This window comes from Terrapene carolina, unplaced genomic scaffold (genome assembly GCF_002925995.2).
Source record: "Terrapene carolina triunguis isolate 2854851 unplaced genomic scaffold, T_m_triunguis-2.0 Scaffold627, whole genome shotgun sequence".
In the NCBI taxonomy this organism is placed as follows: domain Eukaryota; kingdom Metazoa; phylum Chordata; order Testudines; family Emydidae; genus Terrapene; species Terrapene triunguis.
This window is the reverse complement of record NW_020664978.1, coordinates 340255-352768: the sequence shown is the minus strand read 5'-3', so window position 1 is coordinate 352768 and position 12514 is coordinate 340255. Positions and strand designations below refer to the sequence as shown.

Genomic DNA, 12514 nt, shown 5'->3' with positions numbered 1-12514 from the left:
ACCCTTGTCTAAAAGCCTCTTCCTAAATTTCAAAGAGCATTTATGCTTGTTCTAAAAGAGACTGTCAATTTGTCATCACTTTTGGAATATACATCAAGGCCATTTTTTGGTTTGTCTGCCATCTTGCCCAAAAACTCTGATGGCATAATTCCTTCAGCATGTTGCACTGGCTCTCACACCCTCACAGTAAAGAGAAGTGAACCTATAAGTGCATGGAAAAAGGGAGTCAACCCTCAAACTCTTGCGTTAGAGCGACACCATTAAGTTTCAGATTTGATTCCTTTCCTGAGACTGATTAGCTCAAGTGAAATGGTCAGCAGCTGGTGGGTTCTAGCTGAAAACTACAAGTACTCTACCCAGAGTACCTAGTGGTTTTATCTGCAGACAACATTCCCAGGGTCAAAAGCCCTGAATCAGCAGTGGTCTCAAAGGTCATCTAATATGCAGCCACTTCCATGTCTTGTGAGTTATTCAAAAGACCCAATCTCTACATGCAATGCCACTATAGCTGCAACCAGAGGCACCCAAACTAACAGCCCCGATTTAAAGATGAAGGGAGGGTAGTGACAGGATATATTCTGTGAGGGGGGCCAATGACGCTGGAATGCACTACCACTTCTTGGCATGCCAAAGACCAGATTGGTTAACTTTCCGGGGATGCTGTAATGCCTGTCTTTTTACCCACACACATTTAGGGAAGGGTCAGGAATATAGGGCTGTGAGATAGGGATTATAGTGCATGTTGGTTTTACTGTTAAGTATTATGGTGGTTTATGTGAGCAGTTATTTGGTAATTTATCTTTCTGCAGACTTTAATTGCCAGGTGAAGGTGTTTTAAACTGAACCGTAATCAAGGACCATACCAGACCTCCAGTAGCCAACTAGAATCCACCAAAAGGCAGTCCCATGTCAGCTTCTGGAGCCTCTCTGCTCAAATGTTTACAGCTCCTTTACTAATCTGTCCTATGCTCAAAGTACATTGGGAACTAATCTAGAAAAAGTGACAGCCACCACTTTTCTAGTGGAGCCAACAAATGATAAACTTCATAAGTAAATCAAGGGATCCTATCAACTTAAATTCCATGTACACTAAACCCCCAAGGTAGCAAGAGCGTGCCAGATATACCACAATTCAGAGGCAAGCACCGTAAGTACTTCAGCAGCTAGGCCTTGCTGGTGCTAGCCCTGGTAGGTTCAAACAACCATTCAGACACATGGCTAAAGGAGCAGATACTTTCCTTGGGGGGCGGGAGGTGGCAGAAAAGGGATAGGTTGCAAATACCATAGGTGTAGAGGCTTAAACAGGTACACTTCAAAATGAGCCACAGTGGTTCTTGTGTGGGCCCCAAGGGCAGTCCAATCAAGGATTAGGGCTCTTCAGGCCCAGTGCCTGGGGGGCCCTCTGCAGTTCAGTTTCTAGTCAAACCAATAGAAGCTTGCAGGTCTCCAGGCCAGACTCAGTGGTATTTCTCTCAACGGGGTCCCACTGCACTGGCTCCCTGCCCAAGTGCTACAGCTCACCCCCGAGTCCCATGCAGACCTGCACCCAGCTGTAATGCCCAGCAGTCACAGCATGTTCCACATGTGGCTCTATGCATAATTCCTGGAGTGCTTCTCAGCTGCTCCTAACTAACACGGCTGGCTCCTGCTTCCCAGACAGCTAGGGTGACCAGATCACAACACTAAAATATCAGGACACAATGGGTTGCCGTCAGCCCCACCCACAGTCCACCCAGGCTCCGCCCCCACTCTGACCCAGGTCCCGCCCCCTCCCCGCTCAGCCACCCCCCCACCACGCCCTTCCTCATCTCCCGGTCCCCTCCTGGCTTGCTGTGTCCTTCCTCAGTCCCCCACCCACCGCTCACCTCCTCACCCCGCCCGCCACTTGCCCCTAGGGCACCGACTTCCCCTCTGCTGGGTGGGTGCTCACCCACCCCCCGCCTCTTCCTGCCCAAGCATCCACCCTCGCTCCACCCCCATTCCATCCCCTTCCCCCAAGTCCCCGCCCCTGCCTCTTTTCCACCTCCTCTCCTCTCCCTCCTGGAAAGTGCTAAGCACCGCCAAACAGCTGTTAGGCAGCGAGAAGCGCTGGGAGGGGGGAGGAGCGGGGATGCAGCACGCTCATGGGAGGGGGGGAGAAGGAGGCGAGGAGGGGGGAGCTTGGCTGCAATTTTTCCCTGTGGGTGCTGCAACCCTGGAGCACCCACGGAGTTGGCACCTCCCTCCCACTTGCCTCCTTACCTGAATATCGGGACAAATGGCGTCCTGATCGTACATTGATTGGGACGCGGGACAAAGGGTTAAATATCGGGCCATCTGGTCACCCTACAGACAGCTCACTCAAATCTTGGTTCAAGCCCTTCCTCCTACCCAGCCAGGGGAAAGAGCAGTGTAGTGGGGAGGGCGCTGATGGGAGTTGTGCTCCCCTGCTTATCAGAGCCATCACAAACCGCATTTTGCCATATGGTGCTGGATTGCAGCACTCAGGCTTTCCTATAGCACCCATGACCATAGAGTCTAACAGACAAGACCCCGTGAAGTGACAGCAGCTCTAGAGGTCATCTAACAGCAGACTGGACACCCCACGTACATACCAACAGCAGATCCAGCACCAAACTGAGAAGCTGCAACTTTTATGAGCAGATGGCAAACTGCAATCCAGATTATGATGGTGAACTGGTGAGGTTAGTGTGACATGGTTTATTTGGAGCTACCCTTGAAAGTTTTCCATGGGACTGCAGCAGTTAATAGTTCACCACCAAAATTGATTAGGGGCCTTTGCCTGTCATAATAGGTGACATCTATGCTCCACACTGCTGTTATAAAGCAGCAAGTGCACTTGCCGATCTTGCAGGCCATGTTTAAAGCTGTAAATAACCTAATTCCAGCCCAGGGTAATGCCTGAGTAACACAATATGGCCAAATGGCTGTATTTATCTATAGAGACTACAAGTCCCAGCATGCAATAATAAGATGCCTGACTGGAGCATTGCATGCCAGGATCTGTAGTCTGGATAGGCCACCTCTCCACATTAAACACAAGAAGCTTCAATACACTATCATATACAAAAGTTAGAGGTGGGCCCCTAACAAATTTCCAATGCAGCTTCCTTGGGTTCAGCCATACTCTTATTTTACAGAAAAGTCCTTTCCAGCAAAGGTATCTAGAAGATATCTATAATCCTGACTTCTTACTAATTTATTTCTATGCATAAATGTGACTATATGACAGTAGAGCCTCAGTAATTCACAATTTTCTATAGTGCTTTGATATTTTACAAGCAAAACAGAGATTATGACTGCAAAAGTCACTGTGAAATAAGGAATTAGCTAATTTCTGAGTAAAAAAGGGATAATCCATCACAAAATGTACTGTTCTTTTATTTGACAAGTATTTAGTTTTGTTTACAATACGGTATATTGTACTAAAGAATATTTTGTAATATATTTTACAGAAGTAATGAGACATCACTGCAGTTCTCTGCTATTAAGTCTTGTGAGAAACAGGGAGAGACTGCCTTATGTGTGCAAATTATGGGGTGTGCAGATCTGTAAAATTTTATATTTACATTTTCTAAAAATATTTAAAAGGTTTTTCCATTTTAAAACTCAAGTTAATCAAGAATTTTTATTACACCACCACCGTGAGGCCCCAACTGACATTGAACCTCCATTGTGGGAGGCCCTGTAAATACACATAGTAACAGTCCCTGCCCTGAAGAGCTTACAACCTAAACACAGGACAAGCAAGGAGGAAGATAGGAAGCATTACCTCCATTTTACATGAGGAAGTCAAATGCAGACTGTTAGCCCAAAGTTACAAGGGAGACTGTGGCAGAGCCAAATAACCACACCACCTGAGCCCCAGTGAAGCACCCTATCCACATCCCCTGCACCCTTAGAATTCATAAATCTACAAAGATGCTTTGAATTGCACATGGGAAGCCAAGTGAATCCCAACCACATCCTACATCCTACTTAACTTGCCCATTTAAACATGTAGCCTTTTCCTAAAGATATAGCTACGGTAAACTTTTTCTTTTATTTTTTAAGTATAGCAGAACGTAGTGGATCACACTTATTGAAATACTAAAAATTAATCTACAATCACATTATTGGAAACATTTATTATGAAGTGCAACTTTACAGGATCTGAACTCAAAACCTTGAAAACAAAGTAGAAACTTATTCACTAAGCAGTGTCTTTGGTTAAAAGCCATAGTGATTTAAAGGCATACTTTGGTCATTAGAGAACTCTGATACTGTTTCATTAATTTAAATGACAAAGTATTAAAAACAACATCACAAAGGGGAAGCAACACCACCATATTTAAGGTTGAGATGAGCTTACTGTTTAATATATGAACTGCAAGTTTAGTTCCAGAGGCATTCAAAATTTAATAAAATAGGTTTTTCTCATTCAACAAAAGAATAAGACATTTTCATACAATACATAAGGAACTCAAATGTCAAATTATTTTTGCAACACTGGAAGTCTGTGCAAAAAAAAAAAAAAAAAAACAACCACTACATCGTTTAGTATTGTCAAGAAAAACTCCAAGTTCCTCCTTAAACTTGATCTTGTCCTGTGGTATCAATAGATATGCTTTAGTTAAAAAAGCATGGTTATATATGTGATTTCATATTCATTCTTTATCAGAGACCTGCATACCAAATTGGTTCACTTTAAAAGACAAAAAAGGATTATCTTAGCACCAGCACTCCAAACTGTTTCCTCTGCCATTGACATAACAGGTAAAATATTGCAATCCTATTGATGCCCAAGACAGAAGAGAACATAGCTCACTCTCCTTGAGTGGTATGAGCTCTGCAGGGTCAACGGGAATAAGCTTGTTTGAATCAGTAAGTTAGCAGCCAAGACAAACAAAACATCAGTTCAGAACGGGTAAAGTGGTGCCATTTTCAGTCACTCTTCTGACTATAAACACACTAAGGATGATATGGGGTGTTCCATTCTAAATACCTTTTCAATTCATAGTTTTCTTAAAATTCTTTAAGGGATAAAATTTCTCACAGATTGTCTCAACCCAAAAGATTTTGTTTTTAAGTGAGAAAAAAAGAATCAGTTCAGCTAGTTCGGAGTTAGGTGGGTAAACAACGTTTTACTTTTTACACTGCTTTTGTGCGTGTGTGAGTGAGAGAGAGAGTGAAATACCAGCTTTGTTCAAACATAGCCCTTCCAAGTAATAATAATAATGCCCATGTGTTATATTGGTTTTCATCCATAGATCTCAAAGCACTTCACAGTCCTTAATATACTTATTCTCTCAACACCCTGTGAGGTAGGGAAGCATCATCTTCATTTTATAGCTGGGAAACGACATCACAGAGGCTAAGTGACTTGTCCAAGGTCACACAGGAAGTTTTGAGAGAGCAGGGAAATGAATCCAGGTCTCCCAGTACCCTAACCACTGGACCATCCATCCCGCTCCAAGTTATGAACCACTAAATCTAAGTACTTAAGCTTAGAATTTCAGGATTTTTGTACATTTATGATTTCCAGAACAATGTTCACTAGAACATATTGCACAATCTATTCTATAAGGTTCACAGCTGCAAATGTTAGTGATAAAGTTATGTACAAATTTCCAATGTAACTTGTTTTCACTTTCTGAAAATTCCTCCTTTGGGGGCTATAACTTTTCAATCTTGATCTCAGCCCTTAGAAGAAGTTTTAAAAAAAATCCCTTTAGCCACTTTCAAAAGTAAAGGACAATTATAACCCTACTCCAATAACTGAAAATTGGCTGAACAAAAAATCTCCAGACTTGCCACACAGTTCATCCTCCAAGAGGAAGAATGCATCTTGGATAATTACAGAAAAAAATTAGAAACTGGGAGCAGCTGAAAAATTGTTTCTTCAGCATGCTCAATGGGAATTAGCTAAGATTTCAGCAGCTTAATAAGCCCCACCCCTTTGTAGCTCAGTGAGGAGGCCAGGCAAACTGCATATTCTCCCTGCTCAGTAGGGACAGGAGTTGCTGCTAGGAAGACTTGCTGTAGGAATACTGGAAAAGTGCCACTGAAAGAGCAAATTCCTGCAAAACAGCAACTTCAGCAAGGAAAGGAGAAAACTGAAGACATGAAAAATTGTAGATTCCACAATTTCTAGGTGTCTAATTTTTGCTGCATTCCAGTTACCTGCAAATTCTAATATTTCATTTTTTAAAAGTTCCCTTTTCCCATTGTCAGGATACTTTCTGATGTAAACAGTGTCACTGCCATATTACCCCAGACTTGTACTGTCTACAAATGAAATAACAAGCAGCAAAGGTGCTACAAACTAACTGCTGCCACATCCTATTCCTTTAAATGAAGCATGAACTTTAAAGTCTATATTAGCCTAATAACCATATGTAAAAGACCAAAAAAATTAAATACAAAAGTTGTTAATGTAATATGTTTATTTAATGGTGAATAAGTGAAGACAGAACTGTTAAGGTTTTCATATTAATCTTCATTTGCCCATATCACGTGTATTTATTTAAATATATATTCATTACTTGCTCACAATACTGATTATGTTATTACTATAAAAACCTTCATACTTATATCCTGATTTGTGTACTAAAAACTTATAACCTTAATATTTCATTAGCATATTTTACATATATTAAGTTATGCATTTAACAACTCAAAGAATGAGTCCAATGTGCATGCACAGGAGCAGAATAACTTTTCGTGAACCTTGACTTTTGAATTTCCTGAACTTTGTGCATTTGTTATGTTTGTATTACCACAGTGCCTTAAAGGAACACCGTTCAAGATATTTAAAATCCACATTTGTGTCTACTATCACATTAAAAAAATAAATATTTTTAAAAAGTTGACTTGCTGCATTTCTCTCATCTGGGACACTAAAGACAGACAAGTCAGTCTGTCAATTTCATTTTCTGGTTATCATGCACTAAACCTCAGTATTTCAGCTACAGAAAGTGCAGGGGAATGTTTGTATTTTAAAAAAACCTGTTTCCACTGGAAATACTTGTATATTTCATGTAATATTTCTATTAATCTGAAATTTTCTAAGGGTTTGTTTTTAAAGAGCATAAACAGGGTGAAATCTGATCCAACAGTATCTCTTTAATATTGCACTAATGAGCTTTTTTCTAACTTAGCTTGAATGAAAACAATGCCTCTCAAAATGAGAGTTGGCTGCAAATGACAGCTAAGTATATGTAAGATGTGGTCATGCCATCTTGGACTGTAATCTCACATATCATTAGCTAATCAGTATTACATTCAGGTCAGGACAACTCCAACAAATCCCAGGGTGGTCTAGAAAGTGTTATCAGTTATGTCTTCCCACTGAGTCAGCAGTGAATTAATGCCCCATTTATTGTGTTGGGGGCACTGCAAAATAAAGGCTGACTTGCAACTAGTGAAGATCCCTTCATACTTTTTACACGAGCAAGGAAGTAAGACCTGATGCCCTGGCGAAATTCTAAATCGGGTAATTACTGCTGTCCTGTTGTAATGTACTATTAAATAACTGCCACGTTCCACCCACAAGGTGGCTGCATTTCAGTTGTACGTGCAGAGATTACTCTAAGTTTACTTTCTAAAATACTGTGGAATCTACATCTCAAATATAAGATGTTGTGCACCAATTATATTGTTTTGGAATAAGAAAATGATTCCTGACAGTCAAGCAAATTTATTACAAACATTAGTTCAGATAAAATGTACAGTTAATCAGAAAACTACAAACTAACATGATATTTTATGAAAAAAGCCTAGTAGTTATATTTTGTTAGCACAAACCAGATGGGTGTTTGCAAAGACTATGACTGTTTTCAAACACTTGGGTACACTTATTTTACATATTGCTTTATCATTTTGTTACATGAATTATGTATACAAATTTCAAGTTTTCAGATGTACTAATTTTTAAAATATATTTTTAATCGGGGATATATTTTTATCGGTTATTCAACATGGTACAGACAATGTCCAACACAAGATGTATCTCAAAAAGTAGAGTAGTTAGATTTAAATAGTTTTTTAAAAGTCAATTATTTCTCCTAAAAAGGAAATCTCTATTAAAACCAATTAGACAGTCCACTGCAGTGTGGTGCCTGCCAGCTGCTCTTCACACAATACACAGTCGTGGCAAAAATGGCCCTTTGCCACAGATCCTGCAAATTGTTGCTAAATTAAATGTTGGAGGCAGAGTGACATGTTTGCAGAGGTGGCATTTGCCATATATTTCAGTATCTACAGCAGGGAAAATGGCTCAGTAACCGAGGGAAAGTATTTCCTACATCTTTTGGTAGGCATCTAACTGCAGAAGAGGCTATATGCTATACATTTTGCCGTGCGGGTACAGCAAAAGGGGGAAAGTTCTTTAGACTGTGTTTTGTTGTTAGTTCCAAAGTTGAGCTGGGCCACTATTTTGACTGTTCTCTGCTCTGTGAATGGAAAATCCCCTCTCAGCAGCAGCAGGCTAGTGTCTGCAGCACACACCCACTGCACACAGCAGAAATTCCAGTCAATAAGGCAAATGGGGCCCAGCCGATGGAAGGGGAGGAAGGAGACATACGAACAATAAGGAAAGCATCTGGCTGTATGACTAACTGGAAAGGAGACTGGAGTCAGATGTAGATTGCAGTCCCAGATCCAAGGCTACAACTGTCTCTCTTGCTATAGGAAAAGAATATCAATTCTCACTGTCCTAATTTTGCATAGAGAGAGACAAGATGGGTGAGGTAATACCCTTTACTAGACAACTTTCAAGCTCCATCGAACTCTTCAGTTCTTTGGAGCACAAAAGCTTGTCTCTTATTGGACCAACTTTTGTTGGTGAAATAAAAGATATTACTTCACCCACCTTGTGTCTCTCATATCCTGGGACCAACACAGCTACAACAAAGTGGAAACTAGTTTTGAACAGACTGGAAACAACTAAAAAAGCTAGCTCAGGGTTTCCAGCCCACATCCTAGTGCAATTCTATGAACCAAACAATGAAATCCAGCCTGTAGTTTTATCCAGCTGGAGCAAGATTTACACACTTCTGCTTCAGAGCTGTGGATGCAAAAGCAAAGCCCTTTCTCCGAACAGGAACCAGCCATCTCCTAAGCACAGTACTAATGGAGGCTGCTATGCTGTCCTTCCCTGGAGACAGCAGCCAACACTACTGAAGCTTCTCACGTAGCAACCAGAGCTCCCGAGCCAACTGCAGCTGCTGTCACTGCCTTGAACACTTACCCACAGGATCCACAGCAAAGCAACACCCTCCTTACTTCCTTCACCTTTGTGCTTCAAGCCAGAAGGCTGGAAACAAAATGACTTCCTGGGCCAGTTACAGAAAAATTCCTAGTACCTCCTTCATAGGTGAAAAGGGAAACTCCTACTCCCTATTAAGGAAATACTGAACGCTTTGTCTAGCCTTAGATTTTTGCTTTTAACAGCAGCACCTCCAAAGTGTCAATTTGGAATTAAAAAAAAAAATGCTGCCAAAATCATGGTTTTTGCAACAATAGTCCCATCCCCCACAAGATAATATTAATTCACTCTCCTGCCCACAACCTCTGCCTGAGTGAACCTTAAACACTCCAATTACATAATGGGACAGAGAGAGACTGCAGGAGGCCACTGCAAGGCCTGCAAAGAGCTATTATCTCCTTAAAGCATCATTGGCCTCTGCAGAGAGCTGGAAGAATCCCAGAGGTATATTTTAATCACTGTACAATAAAATCCCAGGACCCCTCTGCACAACAGACTATCTGCTGCCTGTTGAGAATCCCCTTCATTACATCAATTTTCCCTGCTTAGAAGCACAAGGAACCACATCTCAGTTCCTTCCTTCTGTCAGAGAACAGGAACGTGAAGTTCTTCCCAGAGCCACTTTCCAGCTTAGAGAGCCAAGCCCAACATTTTACAAGACATATGACATACAACAAAGGAGCTCTGTTTGAACAGTAGGCCATTGGCATCCAAGGACGAGCTGCTGGAGACACAGGTGACCTTGTCACAGTTGTATGCTGTTAAAAACATGAACTGTGTTTTAGTTAAGTCCTGAGCCTAAACAGCCAGGTAGGGAGGCTGGGAATCCACCCAGCAGGAGAAACACGACAGACAACCAAATGCAGGAAAATCCGTGCTGCAGCCTCCAGCACAAGGCAAGAAAAGAGGAGAGGATTATTAGTGAGCACACTGTACAGGCACCATGAGAAAGCAGAAAATGCAGGTCAAACACCTCCTCCCCCATACCCTGAAGGGACCAGCAGCTCAGAGCTGACAGCAGGGACAGGAAAGGAAACAGCAGCCCAGAGCAAGCTGCTTCAAGACAGAGGGTGATCCTCTCGTTCCTGTGAAGCAATAATCTTGGAGTGGACGTGATTAGCACAAAAGGGGGCTTTCCCACAATAGTGACTTTCCCCTCTCCTCTCTACAAGCAGCTCAAAGGCAACTGACAAAGCTCCACTGTACCGACCACCACCCACACAGAGACTTGCCTGGGAACCAAAACAAACTGAATTAATCAGAATCTAACTCTCTGTCTACCATGATAGCCACAACTCTGCCCTCCCAAGACAGGCAGATGCACACACTGAGGAGAAACGCCATGATTCCCTCTGGCAGTTAGCTTGGAGTCCCCGTCCTCACCAACCCCAGAGCTGGGTAGTCCCCAATACCCTGGCTGGGGCTCCCCTCTGTACAAACACCTCCCCACATCCAGACGAGACACTCCTCCCACTTGTTCCCCCACCCTCCTCAGGGCTTAGCCGGGGCTCGGCCAGCCCCCCCGCCCCACTCGGTCCCCTCAGACTCGGATAGGGGCCCCGCGGACTCGTCCTCCTCCCCGCGCTCGGCTAAGGGACCCCCCCCCCGGCTAGGCTGCGGGTCCTCCGCGGCCCTCCCCGTTCATCACCGCCCCCTTCCCATCCCAGGCCCGGCTGCGAGGGCCCCGTGCGCCGAGTGTCTCTCGCGCAGTCCCCTGGGAACGGAGAGCAGGCAGCGAGCGGCGGCAAGAGCGATCCCTGGGCCGAGAAGAGAGGCAGGTAGGGAGCGGCTGCAGCCGGCCGGCACCCGGGAGGTGCTGCCGGGGACGCAGGCCGCGGGCCCGTCACCCCGCGGGCGCCCCGGGGCTCCCTTCCCCCAGAGCCCGCCCCCTACCTGGCCGGCCCGTTGCCCGGGCCCCCGCGCGCCACTAGGCCCGGCTCGGCGCCACGGCGTTTCCTGGGCAGCAGACGGGACCGAGACCCTCTGCGGCGGCGGCAGCCTCGGCCCCTCCCCCTCAGCACCACTGGCTGCGCCTCTTCCACGGGCCTGGCGGAAACAGCACTGAGCGCACGGGGCGCCCCAGCGCTGGCGCCAGGGGCTATCCGGACACGCCCACTGCCACTCCCCATTGGCTGCACCGTCGCCCGGCTCCACCCATTTCAACCATATACTGGCAGCAGCACTCCTTCGAGCCTCACCTATTCACACTTTCGATTGGCCCCTGGTCGAGCAGGCCACGCCCATGCCCACATCGCATTGGCTACAATTGGCCCGCCCAGTCGCTCTCGCCACAGAGGCGGTTTCCTATTGGTGTCCCAAGCTGCCACTGCGAAGGGAGTAGCGACGACAGAGAAGCGCGCGAGCGGCTGCCTTACGGCTAGTACAGGAGCCCCGCTGCAACTTCGAGGGCGGCTCCTATTGGATATAGGGTGTATCAGGTCGTCTTGAAAATGTGCTCTGGTTGGCCGATCCTCCCGTCAGTTAGGGACAAGTATCGGCGTTGGGCATGGAGTTAGCCGCTCTACGTGACCGGGGGCGGAGCCGGCCTATGATTGGTTCGGCGCCGCTTGCACCACGTGGGGGCGCCTCTCTGCCGGGGTGTAACTCCCGCCTCGGGACACGTGGCAGACAGAAGGGGTGGGGCTGCTTGCGAACCGGAGTCCTGGCGCTCGCAGGGCACGCGCACGCAGCTTCCCGCCCAGCCGGGGAAGGGGGGCCGCGCCACCCGAGGAATGCCCCCTGAGGGCTCCCGTAGGGCGCACGGCTGTGCCGGGCCTGGCTGCAGGTCACGCGCTGGTCTGCGGCGCCGCCGCGAGCCCGAGGCCCTGGGGCGCGCCCAGCGCTGCGGTGATGCAGCGGCCGAACGCAGCATCTCTCCCGGCTCGCGCCGAGACCCGGCCTTCAGCACCGGGCAAACGGCGAGACTCGCTCCAGTCACTAGCCGGTGCAAGAGCCCCGCCCCAGGCAGAGCTGCAATCACTGGGGGGGCGGGGGGGGCTAAGAGCCCCGCCCCAGGCAGAGCTGCAATCACTGGGGGGGGGGCTAAGAGCCCCGCCCCAGGCAGAGCTGCAATCACGGGGGGGGGCTAAGAAACCCCCCGCAGCAAAAGGCTTCGTGCCTTTTTAAACCTTTTACATAACTGCGAATCTTCTTAGGCAGCAGAACAGCCAATCCTTCTTTCAGTCTTGCTACAATTCTTGGCCTCACCAACATCCCCTGGCCAAGAGTTGCACAGCTCAGAGGAGTCCTGAAAAAAGCTTGGCAGCA

At 45.9% G+C, this 12514-nt stretch overlaps 1 protein-coding gene across 3 annotated transcripts in view; it reads right to left on the bottom strand.

Annotated features, from left to right (window-relative positions):
* The window catches only part of SETD5 (SET domain containing 5), a 149869-nt gene extending 137705 nt beyond the window's left edge, over positions 1 to 12164 (bottom strand). For all 3 annotated transcript variants that reach the window (XM_026659304.2, XM_026659305.2, XM_026659306.2), the window contains exon 1: positions 11141 to 12164. The gene's annotated coding sequence lies outside the window, so the exon portion shown is untranslated. The remainder of the gene's footprint in view (positions 1 to 11140) is intronic.
* Between the last annotated feature and the right edge of the window lie 350 nt (positions 12165 to 12514).